General features: G+C 45.3%; 1 pseudogene; it reads left to right on the top strand.

The window, feature by feature from the left end:
* Nucleotides 1–1588: 1588 nt before the first annotated feature.
* LOC129822015 (zinc finger protein neuro-d4-like) overlaps nucleotides 1589–21779 on the top strand; it is a 43510-nt pseudogene continuing 23319 nt past the window's right edge.

The following is a 21779-nucleotide window of genomic DNA, read 5'->3' as shown; positions in this document are numbered from 1 at the left end:
AGGTGAATCCAATGGAGTAGCGGAATCCTCCGTCAACCAGGCGGGAATGGGGTGAATGATCCGGGTGAGTAACTGAAGGCAAAACAAACAGAGGTAAGTTCAAGGCAAGCAATACGTAAACAAAAACAACAAAACAAATACTATCCAACTTGAGTCTGATACTATGGCACAACATACTGTTCATGGCTAACGATCCGGCAGGGAATGGATGTCAGGTCAGAGCTTTTGAAGGGGAGAGGTGATGATCAGGACAGGTGTGCAGATTACTGATGGGATACAGGTGCGGGTGAACATCAATCTCCCAACAAGCTAATTCGCCCGGCAACCAGACAGGGTGCGTTCCAGGACACCGGAAACACACTCCAGGACAGAAACACAGACAAACACAGACTCAGGAAGCGGGATTCGTGACAGATACAGTGAATTATAAGTGAAATAATCTGTCTGTAAACAATTGTTGGTTAAACCACTTGTGTCATGCACAAAGTGGATGTCCTAACCGACTTGCCAAAACTATTTGTTTGTTAACAAGAAATTTGTGTAGTGGTTGAAAAACAAGTTTTAATGACTCCAACCTAAGTGTATGTAAACTTCTGACTTCAACTGTATAAATATCACATCACAGAGTGGCTTCAGTGGTGCCACTGCTGCTAAACTGAAATGGAGAGAAATTCTATCACTGCTGTGCCCACTGTCTTGGTTCAACAGATGAGGCAACTCCTAAAATAATCAATTATCTTCCCTACGCCACTGTCCCCCAAAACGATAAATTATTAAACCTCTTCAGCATCGGCTCACCTAGAATAGATTATATCATTATCAATTGGCCTATCAACACATCTTAGTTATCCCTCTTCCAGAACACCCTCCCCCCTTTCTCTCTTTTGCTAAATTCAATTTAACAGGATTAAGTAAAGGACCCTTTAGTGTATTCGAAAGTCGTCCAAAAGTAAATCTCAAAATGATATTGGATTCAAATTCTTGGAACATTTGGGGTGTGAAGATTATCACTGATGTTATTGTTTGAAATGAGCCCAGCACGAACAGTAAACTCTATGTAGTAGAATCTTGCACAATTAATTTATGACATAAAAATGACCCAAAAAAAGTGAATACACAAATATGTAATTCACTTTACATTCCAACCTGGGCACTGTCCAAGACAGGATGCAATTCTGATGTTGGTGAAACATAAAAAATGCTACATGTACAATTTAGCATCCTATATTTGAAACATTGTTTCAAAAAGTTGCTATTGTTACGTTGAAACTGAACAGAACTCATTTTAGCATCCTCTCTGAGAAATGGTGCGCATACAGCCTCGCCCTTAAAATGTATTTCTATATCTGCAAGACAAGGAAACAATGCATCAATTAGAATGGCAGCTACAGACTGACAGTCCAGTAGCACACCAACCTTGACATTACAGTAGACGTTTTGGCTTACCCATAGAAGTTCAAGGCGGGACCGTTATACAGTTGACCGCGATACATACTGGTAGTTGTAGTCTATTGACTCTCAGCATGTTACATAGTGACATGTGCAAAAACTACATTTCCCCAGACCTGTCACTGAGCGTTCCCGCTCCTATTGGCTGGCAGCTCCAGCCGCAGCCCCAGAGAATGAATGAAATTGAAATTGCTGGTATATTACATGTGCAATACCGGGATCTGCAGTGTTACATTGTATCTATCATACTATATCAAAATGGCCACAGTGGTACAGAACCCCCTGAAATCGTAAGTACATATATTTTATGTTTTACATTTTTAGGGATACATTTGTGGATGCTGTCAGTCCATGTAGCCTAGCTAATCGTTGACAATTTTATCCATCGTAAAGAAGTATCCAGCCCAAAGGCTACATCGCTATTATATAGCAAGCTACAAATATTTATATGTAGTGTAATAGCGATGGAAAGGTATATTTGAAACAGCTTCATTTTTTTACAATGCCGGGTTATGTTCCAAAATGTAGCGCTGCCTATGCATGCCTAGAAACAATTTCACTGAGCCAGTAATTACATGAGGACGCTATGGTGGAATGTTGAGGTACAATTTATGACCCGGTGTCCCTAGTCAATAGACAAGATCGCAGCCAACTTGCATGGCTGGTCAGGTAGCGCTTACAATAGCGAATAATAGCGAGTGACAGTGGTTTTTTGAAAAGGTTGTGCTTGATACCTGTTCACATTATTGCGTTAGGCTGTAAACAGGTAGATAAAACCAAGCTGGTGGTAGCCTATGTCGGCGGAAACCCAATACCCTTTGGACATCATTTTCTTGGGAGACAGACCTCTTGGCAAAATAGCCTACGTGCTTGCGATTATAATGGCAGCAGTGTTTACAGGCAGCGCATCTTCGCTCCGACAAGACACGCGTTCCTATCTGCAAACACCTGATACAATATTGTGTAAGCTTGCATCATATAAAATGGTTAACTTATGTGCCGGGGGTGGTTGCTTTTATTAGACTAGTGTCATCTCTACCAGTCGCGTTGAACGGTGAACATTCCATCAAGTTTCCATTCGATTCCTTTGTGCAGAATTTACACAATAACATTTCAACGTGCGGAATGCAGCCTGGGCTCGTGTCCAAAAGGTGGCTGTGCGTCTGTCCGCTTGGTAAGATGCAGTTGACACCTTTTCGATTAGAAATAATTGAAAACATAATAAATCGACTCTCGAATATGTCTTTTTGGAGTGTTGTTTGGTTAAATGTAGGCATCTGCAGCCTGTCTAACAAAGAACGTGGTAGCCTACTGTAGCGCGGAACACATCGGATGGTACCTGAGCGGGAATGTAGTTGAGATGCAGTCGATGCTGTGCTGTCAGCGCTATCTGAAATCCAGACAGGCGACATTTCATATAATTCATGACAACACATTACCTTAAGTAGACGAATAGCCTGTTACAAGCAACAGTGAACTGCTTTAATTCATGTTTTTGTCAACAACATCATTTATTTGATTCCGTCGATGCGCGACAGTGATGGCATTCTAATTATTGGGGAAACTAACACAAGTTAGGCTATTTGTCGCCATAGGATATGGCCAACTAGTCTAAAATGTTGGGTTATTCATATATGCACAAATAAAATGGTAAATCGTGTGTGAGTTTTAGTAAGGCAAAACTGCACCTCTGAAAATGTATTAAATCAGCCTATTGCCTACGGATACTGATCGTGAACAGCACAGGAACCTGAGGTGAAAGGTGGTGCTGGAAGCATGAGCTATGCCGCTCATTTTCTCATTATAATATTCTCCGTTTAGGCTGCCCCATTGTTATAGGAGAGTAACTAGAACATTTTTATATGGATTTGTTGTTTTTGTGTTGCGGTTTTTAAATACATTTTAAGATGACTAGTTGCATCTTGTTCTGAAAGCAGATAGAATTAACACAGTCATACACTGTTTAGGCGAACCAACAGTATCCTACCACCCATTTAGTCATTTATCAGTTATTAGTTGTGATTTCCATGTCATGGCAGTGCTTTAGCAGCCCCGCGCATATCTGCGCTCCCAGTGATGCGCGCGCGGCTGAGTTCCTTTCTGCTGGTCTCTGGCTGCTCAATTACTGGGAACAAGTGGGGACATAGACACTCCCAGAGGCCTTTGCAAGGCCATGTCAAGGGGATTCGTTTGACTTATTTGCATGAAAAATACGAATGCAGGGAGCAAAGGGAATGGCATGGGATAGGAGCCATCAATGGACTAGGAACTGATTAATTCTGACTTGAATTTTTCTCAGTAAGGGTCTAGTTAATACCCTCTACCACTGCTTCCTCTGCTTATATAATGGTATCTAGCCTACTGAATGCACTAGTTATTGAGGACAACACTGATTTAGAGTATTCGGAGCTCACTACTCAAATGTTGTCCAATGCATCTCAAAGGTTGAAAGAGTTCAGTGTGTGTAAGCACATCCTCAGGGAACCATCAATCTACTGGACATTCCTCTAACCTCTCCAATAGTCCTCCTTTAATCTCTCTACTACTCTTCTTCTTCTCTCTCTCTCTGTCACCCACCACTTGCTTCCCTCATATTGCCATCCCTGACTCACAACTCAATTCTGAGTTCTTTAGGGGTCCCTCTCTCCGTTCATTCTCTTTCCATCCATCCTCAAACCTACCCCTACCTCTTGCCCACATCATGTCTCTTTGTTTTTAACTCGTTCTCTCTTTCTCCATTGTCTCCCTTTCTCCTTCTCCCCCCCATCCTTTCATTCTGTCAGTCTACTTGGAGAAGGAGCCATATGCTGACTGACTGTTGTGATAGTTATTTTGCCGTGCCTGACTGATCTGAGGGAAATGAATTACACATAATTCTGTGCTCAGGCACTGTTTAAAGGAACAGCCAGGCCTGCTGAGTTCACTGGAGCCTGAGCATCCTCTCTCTCTCTCGCTCTCTCTCTCTCTCTCTCCCTCTCTTTTTGTTAGGGAATTTCTTTTCTGGTTTATTGCCATCAGTCCCCCTTTTTTCCACATAGACTTTCTTCTCTTTGTCTTCATGGGAAGACTAGAGAGAGACACAGATACGTATTTTTAGCTCAATGACCTATTTCTCCATTGCTACCTAACCGACTGTCAGTCACTTCCCTGTGCTTTGGGATCCAATATGGTCACCAGCTGTAGTCAAGTTGTAGTTCAGGACAGGGAGAATAGGAACTACAACAGCCCTTTACAGTAGTGGCCAAGGAGGCTATTAGAATATTTCACTTAGGAAACCTCCATTGGATGTGCAAGAAAGACACAGGAAGTAGTTCCAGTATGCATGCACAGCAATGAGGGGGCTATGATTCATCAGCCATGTTGTCCAACATAGTTTGACTGGTGCTGGAGTAGTAGGGCCATTTGGATAGGGCATAGGGCATAGGGCATATGACTGTGGGGGACGGTTGGGACATGGATCTAGCTGTGTGACTGGGAACATTCAGAAGAGCCCCTAAAATAGTCAGATTCAGACTGACTGAAAGGAAGACAGACGTGTAATAATGAGGGTAATGAAAGGGTTGAATGAAGAAGAGAGGAGAGCGAGGACGTAATTCCAAACATGCATGTATTTGGATGGATGCCTATTGGCAGTTTTTGTTTTGTGTGCAAAAAAATGCTTTGGGGTTATAATCATGGTACCTTTGCTTTATTGTTATTGTTATTGCCTGTGACTGTGACAGTGACAGGTAGGGATGGAACGAACAGGGCGATGCAAGGTGTCCACTGACAGAAGATGTGCTTGGTGCAGTGCATGCAATGCAACTGACTGCACAGAATAGGCTGCAGCAATAAATATGCTTGAATTGCATTGCACATTTGCATGGCACAGAGAGAAGGTCCCAACTCGCATTCATTATAAATCACGGGGAAAGAAAATCCTTTGGAAGAAATAACGTCACAACGGTTTGTAGACATTTTAATCAGTGGTAAAGCGAGTGTTGTGGACATCCACCAGTGGAGGCTGCTGAGGGGAGGACGGCTCATAATAATGGCCGGAACAGGGCAAATGGAATGGCATCAAGCGCATGGAAATCATGTGTTTAATGTATTTGATTCCATTCCAAAGATTCCGCTCCAGTCATTACCACAAGCCCATCCTCCGCAATTAAGGTACCAGCAACATCCTGTGACATCCACATGGCATAACAATCTACTTCTACTGGCATCCTTTAACAGTCCTACTCTGTTCTACTCAGTCCTATAATAATCTCAAAGTAAGAAATAGAGGAAGGACTAAGAACAAACAAGAGAGAACTATTGTAAAGTAGACTGTGTCTGTAAAATGTGTATAAGATGTATAAATTGAAGGTAAAAGCAGAAGTGTTTATTAGTTTACTCCAATTGGGGGATCGGTGGTAGGGTTTGCGGGGAATAATAATAAAGGTATATTCTTTAAAAAAGTATGTATGTCTATATAGGTATGTGTATGTATATATGTGTATTTGTATGTATGCATGCGTGTATGGATATATATATATTTACCCCAAAAATATGGGGATTGGAAATGATGCAGCCAATTACATTGGAAGCAACATTCTTTCCGGAATATTAAGCTGATCCACCCCTTATAAAATATAAAAAATATAAAATAAATAAATAAATAATCTTAAAGTATTCCTGCTTGTCCTCTCCCGAAACATTCCTCTAATCCCAGTCTCTGGTCATTACTACACTCTTATTCTCTGACACACACACACATGCACGCACGCGCACGCGCACGCGCGCGTACACACACACACACACACACACACACACACACACACACACACACACACACACACACACACACACACACACACACACACACACACACAATTCTGTACATTCTGCAGTAGTCCCATTCTACAGAACACTATTTCCTCTGAGGTAATTCCTGTAGCTCCGTTGTCTCTGGCCACTAGTATGGATCTCTGCTAGAAACTGGTGGGTGGAGTCATGTGAAGCAAATTAGTATTTCCTCATGCAGCACGTTAATAATGTTGGAGAACGAGAGGGAGAGGAGAGAGAGCGAGAAGGGAGGAAGGATCCATCCACGTAATAACAGCAAAAGTGCGGAGTCAATAAATCTCACCTGAAGGACCAGTGTTCAGCCACGGTGGTTGGATTGCCATGCCCTGACGTACTGCCTGAAATGCACACTCAGACTCACGGTACAAATACACAGAATATACAAACACATACACACAGAATATACAAACACAAATACACAGAATATACAGACATATACACAGAATATACAAACACATATACACAGAATATACAGACATATACACAGAATATACAAACACAAACACACAGAATATACAGACACACACACATAATATACAAACACAAACACACAGAATATACAGACATATACACAGAATATACAAACACATACACACAGAATATACAGACATATACACAGAATATACAAACACACAGAATATACAAACACATACTGTACATACACAAGCTCCAGACACGAACGCACAGACACACAACAGACACACAATATACAGACACACAATATATAGACATACAATATACAGACACACAATATACAGACACACAATATATAGACATACAATATACAGACACACAATATATAGACACACAATATACAGACACACAAGGAATATGTGTTGTGCATGAACAGACTCACAGCATCAGCAACACCCAGCTGTAGCAGTGTTATCTGACTCCAGTCCTTGACTACCCCCAACAGCACACGTCTTTGTTGTAGATCTTGCCTAGCCATCTTCTTTCAAGAGGACCACAATGGAAATAAGTCCCAGACTTTAGTGTGTGTTATCCTATGGCTTTTTCAAGTTTTACTTGTGTTTGTTTTTAAAAATGGTTGAATGAATAAACTATACTAAACCCTGGACAAACAAACCTGATTCAACTCATCAAGGGCTTGATGATTAGTTGACAAGTTGAATCAGGTGTGCTTGTTCAGGGCTACAATACAAATGTGTACTGTTGTGGGTACTGGGGGACTGGAGTTGGGAAACACTGTCCTCTAGAATACAGTCACATAGACAGACACACAGATATGAAACTTTATGCAAAACCAGAGGCCTGTAACATGGCAACAAGGTAGTTACGGTAACATGTAGATGAATACAAACATACCAAACACAGACCTATAGATACATAGACACACCTACTGTACAGATGCATTCTCTCTCTCCACACACACACACACACACACACACACACACACACACACACACACACACACACACACACACACACACACACACACACACACACACACACACACACACACACACACACACACACACAGTGATGGGCGGAAAAATCGATACAGTTACATTCCACAATACTATTTTTGCGCTATTTGGCTGTACCTGACCCAAAACTCATAGCTTGTTCTCCATCTTCTTTTTAAATAGGGAGACCATTTGTTTTCAGCACTTTTATTAACATGACTGATCAAAAGACGTTTTCTCATGCCTCTCTCTCGTCCCTCTGCAGAAGACAGGTGAATAATATGTTTAGAACATCGAATCGCAATAAAATCACAGCATCAAATCACAATACATTTAGAATCGTGAGAATTGCAATACATATGGTATTGGCACCTAAGTATGGTGATAATATTGCATGGTGAGGTCTCTGGTGATTCCCAGCTCTACACACACACACTATGCCAAGCTGTATTTGTCTCAGTGACATGGTACTTTAACAGATGAGATGTGTGATAGTCCTACAGTGGTGCAGCTGTCTGTTGATGTGTCAGCATCAGCTTAACATCAGCACTGTGTGTGTGTGTGTGTGTGTGTGTGTGTGTGTGTGTGTGTGTGTGTGTGTGTGTGTGTGTGTGTGTGTGTGTGTGTGTGTGTGTGTATGGTAGTGCGTGCAGGCCTGGGTGTGTGTGTGTGTGTATAGTAGTGTGTGCAGGCCTGGGTGTGTGTGTGTGTGTATGGTAGTGCGTCCAGGCCTGGGTGTGTGTGTGTATGGTAGTGCGTGCAAGCCTGGGTGTGTGTGTGTGTATGGTAGTGCGTCCAGGCCTGGGCGTGTGTGTGTATGGTAGTGCGTCCAGGCCTGGGTGTGTGTGTGTGTATGGTAGTGCGTCCAGGCCTGGGTGTGTGTGTGTGTTTGTGTGACAGCTCTTGGTGAACAACGCCACAGCCCCCTCAACAGCCCAATGTGTTCCAGCTGTTAGACTGGCAGATGCTAGCTGACACACTTACTTTATACACACACACGCACGCACACACACACACACACACACACACACACACACACACACACACACACACACACACACACACACACACACACACACACACACACACACACACACACACATACATACATACATACATACATACATACATACATACATACATACATACATACATACATACACACACATGTCATCACAGTGTAGTCACTGACGGGCATCCTAGCCATGAAAAAGGCCGAGGTTTCATGCTACATGGCTAGGTCAAAGCCGTCTCCCAAAGTAACAAGAAGTCGGTGTGCTTGTCTGTGTATTTTTTTTATTATTATGCACAAAGTATATTCACTGTCAAAAGTTAGAGAGTGAGTTTGGGTGGATGCAACGCATACAGGCTACAGTTGATTATGTTTGGATGGAATTCATCTCTTTCCTGTAAACTCTTTTGCCCTCACATGGTTTGATAATACTGCTAAGTATGTCTTTTCTACAGCGCGTACATGTTTTCCCTCATTTTCAGGGTCTGGTTGGGCGTGTGAGGCGGAGGCTGGGTTTGATGTCTGTGCAGTTCAGTTCTGGGCTGTTCTGCTCACTACACCAGGCCTATAGCTTTACACCTCCTAGTCTTCAGTAGCACAGCAATCTACTGAGAGTACTGAGAGACCAAGAAAAGGCAGTCACATCTGTAGAGGGGGAGAAACAGAGATAAATCACTTCTCTGGGTACTGTGAAAGAGAGGGGGGGGGAGGAAGAGAGATGGTGGAATGGGTAAGGGTGATATTGCATAGTGTAATCTGCAGACTGGGTGTGGGGGGATGGGTGCACAGATTGCCTTTCCACCACCAGGCAAGGCAGAGCCTGTCTCACACTGCTGTGCTGTGTGGACCAGAGCATTAAAGCATCAGTACTGAAGGCCAATGACCATGGTCCGACGGCTAGTCTACAGAGGCTGTTCACCACACTGCTGCCTTCACACACACACACACACATGTCTACACACCTAGCCATCTGCACACACACACACACACACACACACACACACACACACACACACACACACACACACACACACACACACACACACACACACACACACACACACACACACACACACACAGTGATGGGCGGAAAAATCGATACAGTTACATTCCACAATACTATTTTTGCGCTATTTGGCTGTACCTGACCCAAAACTCATAGCTTGTTCTCCATCTTCTTTTTAAATAGGGAGACCATTTGTTTTCAGCACTTTTATTAACATGACTGATCAAAAGACGTTTTCTCATGCCTCTCTCTCGTCCCTCTGCAGAAGACAGGTGAATAATATGTTTAGAACATCGAATCGCAATAAAATCACAGCATCAAATCACAATACATTTAGAATCGTGAGAATTGCAATACATATGGTATTGGCACCTAAGTATGGTGATAATATTGCATGGTGAGGTCTCTGGTGATTCCCAGCTCTACACACACACACTATGCCAAGCTGTATTTGTCTCAGTGACATGGTACTTTAACAGATGAGATGTGTGATAGTCCTACAGTGGTGCAGCTGTCTGTTGATGTGTCAGCATCAGCTTAACATCAGCACTGTGTGTGTGTGTGTGTGTGTGTGTGTGTGTGTGTGTGTGTGTGTGTGTGTGTGTGTGTGTGTGTGTGTGTGTGTGTGTGTGTGTGTGTGTGTATGGTAGTGCGTGCAGGCCTGGGTGTGTGTGTGTGTGTATAGTAGTGTGTGCAGGCCTGGGTGTGTGTGTGTGTGTATGGTAGTGCGTCCAGGCCTGGGTGTGTGTGTGTATGGTAGTGCGTGCAAGCCTGGGTGTGTGTGTGTGTATGGTAGTGCGTCCAGGCCTGGGCGTGTGTGTGTATGGTAGTGCGTCCAGGCCTGGGTGTGTGTGTGTGTATGGTAGTGCGTCCAGGCCTGGGTGTGTGTGTGTGTTTGTGTGACAGCTCTTGGTGAACAACGCCACAGCCCCCTCAACAGCCCAATGTGTTCCAGCTGTTAGACTGGCAGATGCTAGCTGACACACTTACTTTATACACACACACGCACGCACACACACACACACACACACACACACACACACACACACACACATGACCATCTACACAACCCACTCCCCCATATGTGTGTGTTGAACATATTGGTTCAAACCTTATGATAGAGAGAGTGCTTTAGTGGAAATATGATTTAGTGTACGTAGCTGTCTCCTGACGGCCTACGTGATGTGAAATCATCCTTCCTTGATCATCCATCAGCTAAACGCCATGCCATTTCTCTTGCAGCGTCATTATGCGTACATCACCAAGTTATAAAATCACCATTAGAAAGTCATCCCTTTTCCTAATTGCCATTTTGTTATTGTAGCTTGGTTTTTATGACTGGTTCATATTTTACATGGTGAGGTTTCATTTTCCAATTACCTGACTTTCCCTCTAGGTGGAGCCCTCTGTTTCTCTTTCATTCAAGCCACTGCTAATTGAGGCTAATTGGAGAGTGGTTAGGGGTTGGAGTTTTGGGTGTTGTAGTTTGTAAATTGCGGTCGTAGCATGTACTGTGTGTAGATGTGTCATTCTGTGGACTGCAGTTTATTGCTCTTGCTTCCAATGCCTTAGAAAGTGGGTTATAGAGGGTGGTACGGTGGGGGGGTTGTGCTATCTTGGAGGGTTGTATGTTTGCCTGTCTGTGTGTGTTCGTGTGCACGTGTGTGCGTTTTAGTGGGCGCGCTCCCAGCCATATGCTCCTTTCTCTGCTCTGCTTTCTGCTTGGACCAATCGCTCCCCTCTGTTTGCCTGGTGTCGAGACGCTCTGTGGGTTTAAGATTGTTAAAAAAGGCACTCGATGCTCCAGGGTTTTCCTCGTTTCTCCTTCTTTGTGTGTTTTTGTGTCTGTGTCTGTATCAGTGACTGGTCTGAAACCTGCTAGCGTGTCTATCCTTGTGTACTATCTCTGTGGTTTTGTATGGTTTTGTTTCTGGCTGTGTCTAGAGTTCAGATTGTGTAGGGCTGCTGGTGGATGGTCATCTGACACTGTCCTCCTTATCTAGCAGCGCTGTACTCCGCTTGTTTAGAACTACACTGGCCGTAGAGTCATGCTGCTGAAATAGGTTCCCTCTCCATGCTTGTGGCCATAGAGTTAATCAATTATTTCCCCCCTCGGTGAAACATAGCCGCGCCTTTCCTGTCCACTTCAGCCTGCCTCACAGAGTCCCTGCTAAGCCCCCGGAGCTGAAAGCAGGCCAGACCACCAGTAGAGGCCCTCAGCTCCTCCAGGTTGTAGTAGGCCACTAGTAGAAGGACGCTCTGGATGCTGACAGTGGACAGAATAGAGAAGCTTGGTCATCTCTGTCTCCGCCTGGTTTCCCTGGTGATGTGCTATATATTCAGCTCCCCCAGCCTAGCTTCCACTAACCCCAAATAGTTCTTTTTTTAAAGCTTCAAGGGCAAACAGCCGCGGCGTAATGTAATGAGATTGCAGGCAGAAGCGACCAAACTGAAAGCAGCCATTTTCTACAGCTGTCAACTTCTTGTTGAAAGGGCCGACTTATTCCGATAGCTCGAATGGCAGCGCCAGGGTGACGGGGTGGGGGAGGGGATGAATTGGGGAGTGTGTGTGTTTGGGGGGGGCAAGGGTGCAGAGAAGAGAGGGGTGCAGGGAGAGGGTGGAACCTCCGGGGTTATAGCTGCTTTGCATTTTGAATGTTTTCTCTCCTCTTACCCCGTTGCAACCCATCCCTGTGCTAGCAGGACTAGTGCAGCCTTTCAAGCCTATTTCCACACCACACGCTTAATACTTTAAAAGCTGGGTGTATAGGTTTGCCTGTGTATGTGTGCACCTGGCGTGCCTGTGTGTCCTTCTGCCTCTTTGCATTTAGGAGTTTTTATTTGTGTGTACATGTGCATTCTCCCCAGCCAGCGTATCCATGAGTTTTGTCTAAAAAGGAAGATTGATGTGAAACGTTATGTCTGTGTTGTCATCTTTCAGAATGACACATATCTAGTAATTACACTGATATTTCCACCGTCATCAAAGCTATGCTGTGGAATGACAACAGTACAGTAGAACAGTATGTCAAGAATATCAGACTTCCGTACACAACCACATTCCCAGCCTTGAACATCATCCACTACCCCCATCCAACACCTCAGCCCCAGTTGAACTGATTTCCCTGCTACCACCTTGGCTAAGCTTCATCCCAAATGGCAGACTATTCCCTATATAGTGCCCTGGTCAAAAGCAGTGCACTATTAGGCAAAAGGGTGCGGATTGGGACATTGTCTAAGTCCCTTAGTCTTGTTCCAATTCCTCCCTGCTGTGTGTCACATTTGGTCCTCTGGTATCCAGGCCTCCTCTCATCCCATAGAAAGCACTAGTGAGTGACCATAGGTTGGACTGCCGGGGAGGGAAGGGGGTCACAACATATCCCTTTTAATGCCCAACCAGAACATCTCTAATCCCCAGTGCAGAGGTCGGGTCTGATGGTATAGTATGGAGTGTGAGGTGTAGCCAGTCCCAATATTCTGTCTTGTCTGTTACACTGGAATTTGTGCTATATTTCCTATATACTACTGTATGGATGACACACATATGTACTGTACAGCAGTATACTGTATGGATGACACACATATGTACTGTACAGCAGTATACTGTATGGATGACACACATATGTACTGTACAGCAGTATACTGTATGGATGACACACGTATGTACTGTACAGCAGTATACTGTATGGATGACACACGTATGTACTGTACAGCAGTATACTGTATGGATGACAAATGTATGTACTGTACAGCAGTATACTGTATGGATGACACACGTATGTACTGTACAGCAGTATACTGTATGGATGACACACGTATGTACTGTACAGCAGTATACTGTATGGATGACACACGTATGTACTGTACAGCAGTATACTGTATGGATGACAAATGTATGTACTGTACAGCAGTATACTGTATGGATGACACACGTATGTACTGTACAGCAGTATACTGTATGGATGACACACGTATGTACTGTACAGCAGTATACTGTATGGATGACACACATATGTACTGTACAGCAGTATACTGTATGGATGACACACATATGTACTGTACAGCAGTATACTGTATGGATGACACACATATGTACTGTACAGCAGTATACTGTATGGATGACACACATATGTACTGTACAGCAGTATACTGTATGGTTGAGATTGTATGTGCTGTGTACATTATATTGTATGGTTGCAAATCTATGTATTAACAGTAATTTGATCACTCTTTTGTTGCTGAGAAATGCAGATGAGCTTTGTGATTGACATAAATTCCCTGAAAACACACGGTTATGTTAACAGTATTGCACTTTTCATGTAGCCTCATTTTGACCAGCTAATAGCCGGCCCACCGATCAAGCAACATTCTGTATTAAACATTTAAATCCTGTTGCTGCAGGATTATTTTGCTACGACAATATAAGTCAAATTAAGATCCTACATCTGTATAGTATACTGTATGGATAATGATCCTATGTACTGCAGACTACAGTACATATACTGTGTGTTGTATGGTTGTGATCATATATACTGTGTGTTGTATGGTTGTGATCTTATATACTGTATGTTGTATGGTTATGATCCTATATACTGTGTGTTGTATGGTTGTGATCCTATATACTGTGTGTTGTATGGTTGTGATCCTATATACTGTGTGTTGTATGGTTATGATCCTATATACTGTATGTTGTATGGTTGTGATCATATATACTGTGTGTTGTATGGTTGTGATCTTATATACTGTATGTTGTATGGTTGTGATCCTATATACTGTGTGTTGTATAAACAATATACTGTATGTCTGCCATGGCTGGCAACCTTGGTGTTGTGACTGTTAGAGAAGCACCAGGAATAACATAGGTGATGAACAGGAGCGAAGGATAGGAGGGAAGGAGAGAAGGAGAGAAGGAGAGGAGGGAAGGAGAGAAGGAAGGCAGTGACTCACAGTGTCCCTCTATCTTTGTGTTCACAGGCAATCTGGAGGAACAGTCATTAAGAACAGGTAAGGGAGGAGGGAGGAGGGGAGGGGGGAGGAGGGGAGGAGAAGGAGGGGAGGAGGGAGAAGGGGAGGAGAGGGAGGAGAGGAGATGGTTGCACAAGATAACAGACTAAATAAACTCTACAGGATACACAGTTACCCACGTTCACATGTACTACATAGACTTGCATTCACGTACAGTACAAATACACACACATATTACTCTACCATCAAGTGCCCACATGTATAACACACACACACATACACACCACTGTCATTATGTTGTCTAGCAGTGAACAGTTCTATTCTACCTCATCCGGCGACGCTGATAGCCACGCTCTGTTCACACATTCTGAGCACTGTGTCTCACCTTTCATGTGTCACTACATGCACTGTTTGTGCCTTTCACTTCTGATGAGTCTCTACATGCCCTGGCACCACACAGCCCAGGTCCTTCCGATGATTCTCTACATGCCCTGGCACCACACAGCCCAGGTCCTTCCGATGAGTCTCCACATGCCCTGGCACCACACAGCCCAGGTCCTTCTGATGAGTCTCTACATGCCCTGGCACCACACAGCCCAGGGCCTTCTGATGAGTCTCTACATGCCCTGGCACCACACAGCCCAGGGCTTTCTGATGAGTCTCTACATGCCCTGGCACCACACAGCCCAGGTCCTTCCGATGATTCTCTACATGCCCTGGCACCACACAGCCCAGGTCCTTCCGATGAGTCTCCACATGCCCTGGCACCACACAGCCCAGGTCCTTCTGATGAGTCTCTACATGCCCTGGCACCACACAGCCCAGGTCCTTCCGATGAGTCTCCACATGCCCTGGCACCACACAGCCCAGGTCCTTCTGATGAGTCTCTTCATGCCCTGGCACCACACAGCCCAGGTCCTTCCGATGATTCTCTACATGCCCTGGCACCACACAGCCCAGGTCCTTCCGATGAGTCTCTACATGCCCTGGCACCACACAGCCCAGGTCCTTCCGATGAGTCTCTACATGCCCTGGCACCACACAGCCCAGGTCCTTCCGATGAGTCTCCACATGCCCTGGCACCACACAGCCCAGGTCCTTCTGATGAGTCTCTTCATGCCCTGGCACCACACAGCCCAGGTCCTTCCGATGATTCTCTACATGCCCTGGCACCACACAGCCCAGGTCCTTCCGATGAGTCTCTACATGCCCTGGCACTACACAGCCCAGGTCCTTCCGATGAGTCTCTACATGCCCTGGCACCACACAGCCCAGGTCCTCTGAGAAACCCACAGCCAGACACAGAGACAGAAGAATGATACTGTACTTTGGAAAAACAGATGCTCCATCTTCATGTTCTCACTGTAGAGTGTGGATAATGCAATGTCGATGTGTGGGTCCTGAAGTGAAATGACCTAGGTTAACAGGGCTCTGTGTCTCTCTCTTGCCTCCCTGTGCCCATTGTGTGCCACCCTGTCTGTGCCAGTCTGGGCGAGGAGTTCTACAGAGAGGCCATCGAGCACTGCCGCAGCTACAATGCCCGCCTGTGTGCTGAGCGCTCCATGCGCCTGCCCTTCCTGGACTCCCAGACCGGCGTGGCACAGAGCAACTGCTACATCTGGATGGAGAAGAACCACCGCGGCCCAGGTGTGTGTGTGTGTCTGTCCTTGTGCGTGTGTAAGGTCTAGGCTTTCTCTCTCCCCTCTCCTCCCTCTCTTTCCTTCTCTCTCCCTTCTCCTCCCTCTATCATTCTCTCTCCCCTCGCCTCCCTCACTCTATCCTTCTCTCTCCCCTCTCCTCCCTCACTCTATCCTTCTCTCTCCCTTCTCCTCCCTCTATCATTCTCTCTCCCCTCGCCTCCCTCCCTCTATCCTTCTCTCTCCCCTCTCCTCCCTCCCTCTATCCTTCTCTCTCCCCTCTCCTCCCTCACTCTATCCTTCTCTCTCCCCTCTCCTCCCTTTCTATCCTTCTCTCTCCCCTCTCCTCCCTCTCTATCCTTCTCTCTCCCCTCGCCTCCCTCCCTCTATCCTTCTCTCTCCCCTCTCCTCCCTCCCTCTATCCTTCTCTCTCCCCTCTCCTCCCTCACTCGATCCTTCTCTCTCCCCTCGCCTACCTCTCTCTTTCTCTCTCCCCTCTCCTACCTCTCTCTTTCTGTCTCCCCCTCTCTCACACCTATGTGTAGTATCAGTGTACAGTATTTGTGTGCATGTGTACAGAGTTTAGAGTTTGTTCTGTGTGTGTTTTGAGTGTGTATGAGTGACACAGGGTTGTTTTTACTACCATAAACGACCGATGGAGGTACAGGTTTGTCAAGCATAGAGACTGATGGAGGTATATGTTTGTCTAGCACAGAGACTGATGGAGGTATAGGTTTGTCAAGCACAGAGACTGATGGAGGTATATGTTTGTCAAGCACAGAGACCGATGGAGGTATATGTCTGTCAAGCACAGAGACCGATGGAGGTATAGGTTTGTCAAGCACAGAGACCGATTAGGTATATGTTTGTCAAGCACAGAGACTGATGAAGGTATATGTTTGTCAAGCACAGAGACTGATGGAGGTATAGGTTTGTCAAGCACAGAGACTGATGGACGTATAGGTTTGTCAAGCACAGAGACCGATGGAGTTATAGGTTTGTCAAGCACAGAGACTGATGGAGGTATACGTTTGTCAAGCACAGAGACTGATGGAGGTATATGTTTGTCAAGCACAGAGACCGATGGAGGTATAGGTTTGTCAAGCACAGAGACCGATGGAGGTATATGTTTGTCAAGCACAGAGACTGATGGAGGTATATGTTTGTCAAGCACAGAGACCGATGGAGGTATAGGTTTGTCAAGCACAGAGACCGATGGAGGTATAGGTTTGTCAAGCACAGAGACCGATGGAGGTATAGGTCTGTCAAGCACAGAGACTGATGGAGGTATATGTTTGTCTAGCACAGAGACTGATGGAGTTATAGGTTTGTCAAGCACAGAGACTGATGGAGGTATAGGTTTGTCAAGAACAGAGACTGATTGAGGTATAGGTTTGTCAAGCACAGAGACTGATGGAGGTATAGGTTTGTCAAGCACAGAGACTGATGGAGGTATAGGTTTGTCAAGAACAGAGACTGATGGAGGTATAGGTTTGTCAAGCACAGAGACTGATGGAGGTATATGTTTGTCAAGCACAGAGACTGATGGAAGTATAGGTTTGTCAAGCACAGAGACTGATTGAGTTATAGGTTTGTCAAGCACAGAGACCGATGGAGTTATAGGTTTGTCAAGCACAGAGACTGATGGAGGTATACGTTTGTCAAGCACAGAGACTGATGGAGGTATATGTTTGTCAAGCAGAGAGACCGATGGAGGTATAGGTTTGTCAAGCACAGATACTGATGGAGGTATAGGTTTGTCAAGCACAGAGACTGATGGAGTTATAGGTTTGTCAAGCACAGAGACTGATGGAGGTATAGGTTTGTCAAGCACAGATACTGATGGAGGTACAGGTTTGTCAAGCACAGAGACTGATGGAGGTATAGGTTTGTCAAGCACAGAGACCGATGGAGGTATAGGTTTGTCAATCACAGAGACTGATGGAGGTATAGGTTTGTCAATCACAGAGACTGATGGAGGTATAGGTTTGTCAAGCACAGAGACCGATGGAGGTATAGGTTTGTCAATCACAGAGACTGATGGAGGTATAGGTTTGTCAATCACAGAGACTGATGGAGGTATAGGTTTGTCAAGCACAGAGACAGATGGAGGTATATGTTTGTCAAGCACAGAGACTGATGGAGGTATAGGTTTGTCAAGCACAGAGACCGATGGAGGTATAGGTTTGTCAATCACAGAGACTGATGGAGGTATAGGTTTGTCAATCACAGAGACTGATGGAGGTATAGGTTTGTCAAGCACAGAGACCGATGGAGGTATAGGTTTGTCAATCACAGAGACTGATGGAGGTATAGGTTTGTCAAGCACAGAGACTGATGGAGGTATACGTTTGTCAAGCACAGAGACTGATGGAGGTATATGTTTGTCAAGCACAGAGACTGATGGAGGTACATGTTTGTCAAGAACAGAGACTGATTGAGGTATAGGTTTGTCAAGCACAGAGACTGATGGAGGTATAGGTTTGTCAAGCACAGAGACTGATGGAGGTATAGGTTTGTCAAGAACAGAGACTGATGGAGGTATAGGTTTGTCAAGCACAGAGACTGATGGAGGTATATGTTTGTCAAGCACAGAGACTGATGGAAGTATAGGTTTGTCAAGCACAGAGACTGATTGAGTTATAGGTTTGTCAAGCACAGAGACCGATGGAGTTATAGGTTTGTCAAGCACAGAGACTGATGGAGGTATACGTTTGTCAAGCACAGAGACTGATGGAGGTATATGTTTGTCAAGCAGAGAGACCGATGGAGGTATAGGTTTGTCAAGCACAGAGACTGATGGAGGTATAGGTTTGTCAAGCACAGATACTGATGGAGGTACAGGTTTGTCAATCACAGAGACTGATGGAGGTATAGGTTTGTCAAGCACAGAGACTGATGGAGGTATAGGTTTGTCAAGCACAGAGACTGATGGAGGTATAGGTTTGTCAAGCACAGAGACTGATGGAGGTATAGGTTCGTCAAGCACAGAGACTGATGGAGGTATAGGTTCGTCAAGCACAGAGACTGATGGAGGTATAGGTTCGTCAAGCACAGAGACTGATGGAGGTATAGGTTCGTCAAGCACAGAGACTGATGGAGGTATAGGTTTGTCAAGCACAGAGACCATAAAAGCTTAGGATTTCTCTTTGCACAAAAAAAGAACATGTCCCTTCTATTTAAAGTGGATGACATCATCACCTTAACCCCTTCATTATAGTTTAGTCTGCATTAGCAGTTTTTCACGACTTGTTGCATTGTTCTTTGATTGGCCCCCAGGTTTGGCCCCAGGACAGTTGTATACCTACCCTGCCCGCTGCTGGCGCAAGAAGAGACGGCTAAACATTCTGGAGGACCCACGCCTCGGACCCATCGAGTTTAAGATCGGTAAGAGACAAGAGAACTGGAAAGGAGGATGAGGAGGCCGTAGAAGGACAGAGAAAAACCACAGGAGGCTGGTGGCTTTTTGATTGGGGAGGACGGGCTCTTGGTAATGGCTTCAGTGGAAAAAGTGGAATGGTACCAAATACATCAAAAACATGGTTTCCAGGTGTTTGATGCCATTCCATTGGCTCCGTTCTAGACATTATTATGAGCCGTCCTCCCCTCAACAGCCTCCTGTGGTGTACTGTGGCTGTACTTGTATTGTTGTGTTAGTCTGTCAGGGCAAAGTGGTAGCTGGGAATGAATTCTAACATGTATTAGCAGGGGAGTGTTACTGTAACGTACGGTATGGTGTGTGTGTGTGTTCAGACTACGAGGCGTCTCTGAAGAAGGAGGGGGGCTTGCCGGAGGGGCCGGTGTTGGAATCACTGCTCAGTGGAGAGACTCTGGACAAGAAGGTGGAGACCAAGGAAGAGGAACCTATGAGCGAGTGCCAGGTAAGAGGAGCTTAGAATCACTCATGGTCGCCCACACACACACACACACACACACACACACACACACACACACACACACACACACACACACACACACACACACACACACACACACACACACACACACACACACACACACACACACACATACACACAAGTACGCAAGTTCTAGTTTCCCTTTGTTATGCTCTCTTGGAGCCCTCTGACCCATTCCTCTACTTCTTCACCTTGGAGTTGCTGTGTAGTTTCTTCTCCTCTCTCGGCCTATCCCTCTCTGGTTCTCTCTCTCCCTCTCTGGTTCTCTCTCTCCCTCTCTGGTTCTCTCTCTCCCTCTCTGGTTCTCTCTCTCACTCTCTGGTTCTCTTTCTCCCTCTCTGGTTCTCTATCTCCCTCTCTGGTTCTCTCTCTCCCTCTCTGGTTCTCTCTCTCCCTCTCTGGTTCTCTCTCTCCCCCTGGTTCTCTCTCTCCCTCTCTGGTTCTCTCTCTCTCCCACTCTCTCGATGTCTTTCTTTCTCTCTCTCTGCCTCCCTCTCATGGCCCTGTGTGTAGTATCAGTGACTCTGGTTGGCAGTGACACATCCCCTGCAGCCATGACACACCCCCACTTGCACAGTTCCTCTCCTCCTCCCCAGAGAAAGTGTGTGTTTTGGAGGGATGGAGAGAGAGAGCATTGATGTGTGTGTGTGTGTGTGTGTGTGTGTGTGTGTGTTTGTGTGTGTGTGTGTGTGTGTGTGTGTGTGTGTGTGTGTGTGTGTGTGTGTGTGTGTGTGTGTGTGTGTGTGTGTGTGTGTGTGTGTGTGCGCCTGCCTGCCTGCCTGCCTGCCTGCTTCCTCTTCCGGATGAGCTGTAATCTCCTCTCTGTGAGCTCTATCTCCAGTCCCTACCCCACCTGCTCCAGACGTGACAGTCTTCCTTCCCTAAGGTCGACAATTAGCCAATTAGCACTTCAATAAATGTCCCACGCAGCAGGCCCAGGGCTCCACTGTGGGTAGAACCTCTGAACCTGGGCCTCACCTAGCTGCCGTATCCAGCAGGAAGCTAACAGAGGAGGGCTTTGGCTTCCTCTTCCATTACAGCTTCTCTCCATATGCTCCTTTTAGAGTTTGTTCTTTTGTGACACTTGTTTTTTTGTCACCTCTCTTTCACAGACCCATGTGTTGTACTTTTTATTTGCGGAATATGTTGCGTCTTGTTTTGCCGATGAGAGGAAGTGTTTCTTTCACTCCTACGTTTTAGGAGGGAATGAATAACAGCACAGTGTTCCCCTGGTCACTAGCAGCTGTAACAGGGGGGATGATTGTGTTAAAGGGAGGGAAGGCCACCCTTACTGGTCTAATGGAATGATTGTCCTTTGGGCTTACTTTATCTCTCTCTGTCTCTGTCTGTCTCTGTCAATTCAATTCAAAGGGTTTTATTGGCATGGGAAACATATGTTTGCATTGCCAAAGCAAGTGAAATAAATAATAAACAACATTTAAATAAACAATCCAAAATGAACAGTAAACATTACACTCACAAAAGTTTCAAAGGAATAGACACATTTCAAATGTCATATTATGGCTATGTGCA

Source organism: Salvelinus fontinalis, chromosome 24, assembly GCF_029448725.1.
Source record: "Salvelinus fontinalis isolate EN_2023a chromosome 24, ASM2944872v1, whole genome shotgun sequence".
Classification (NCBI taxonomy): domain Eukaryota; kingdom Metazoa; phylum Chordata; class Actinopteri; order Salmoniformes; family Salmonidae; genus Salvelinus; species Salvelinus fontinalis.
The sequence above is the reverse complement of the archived record's forward strand: the minus strand, read 5'-3'. Positions and strand labels throughout refer to the sequence as shown.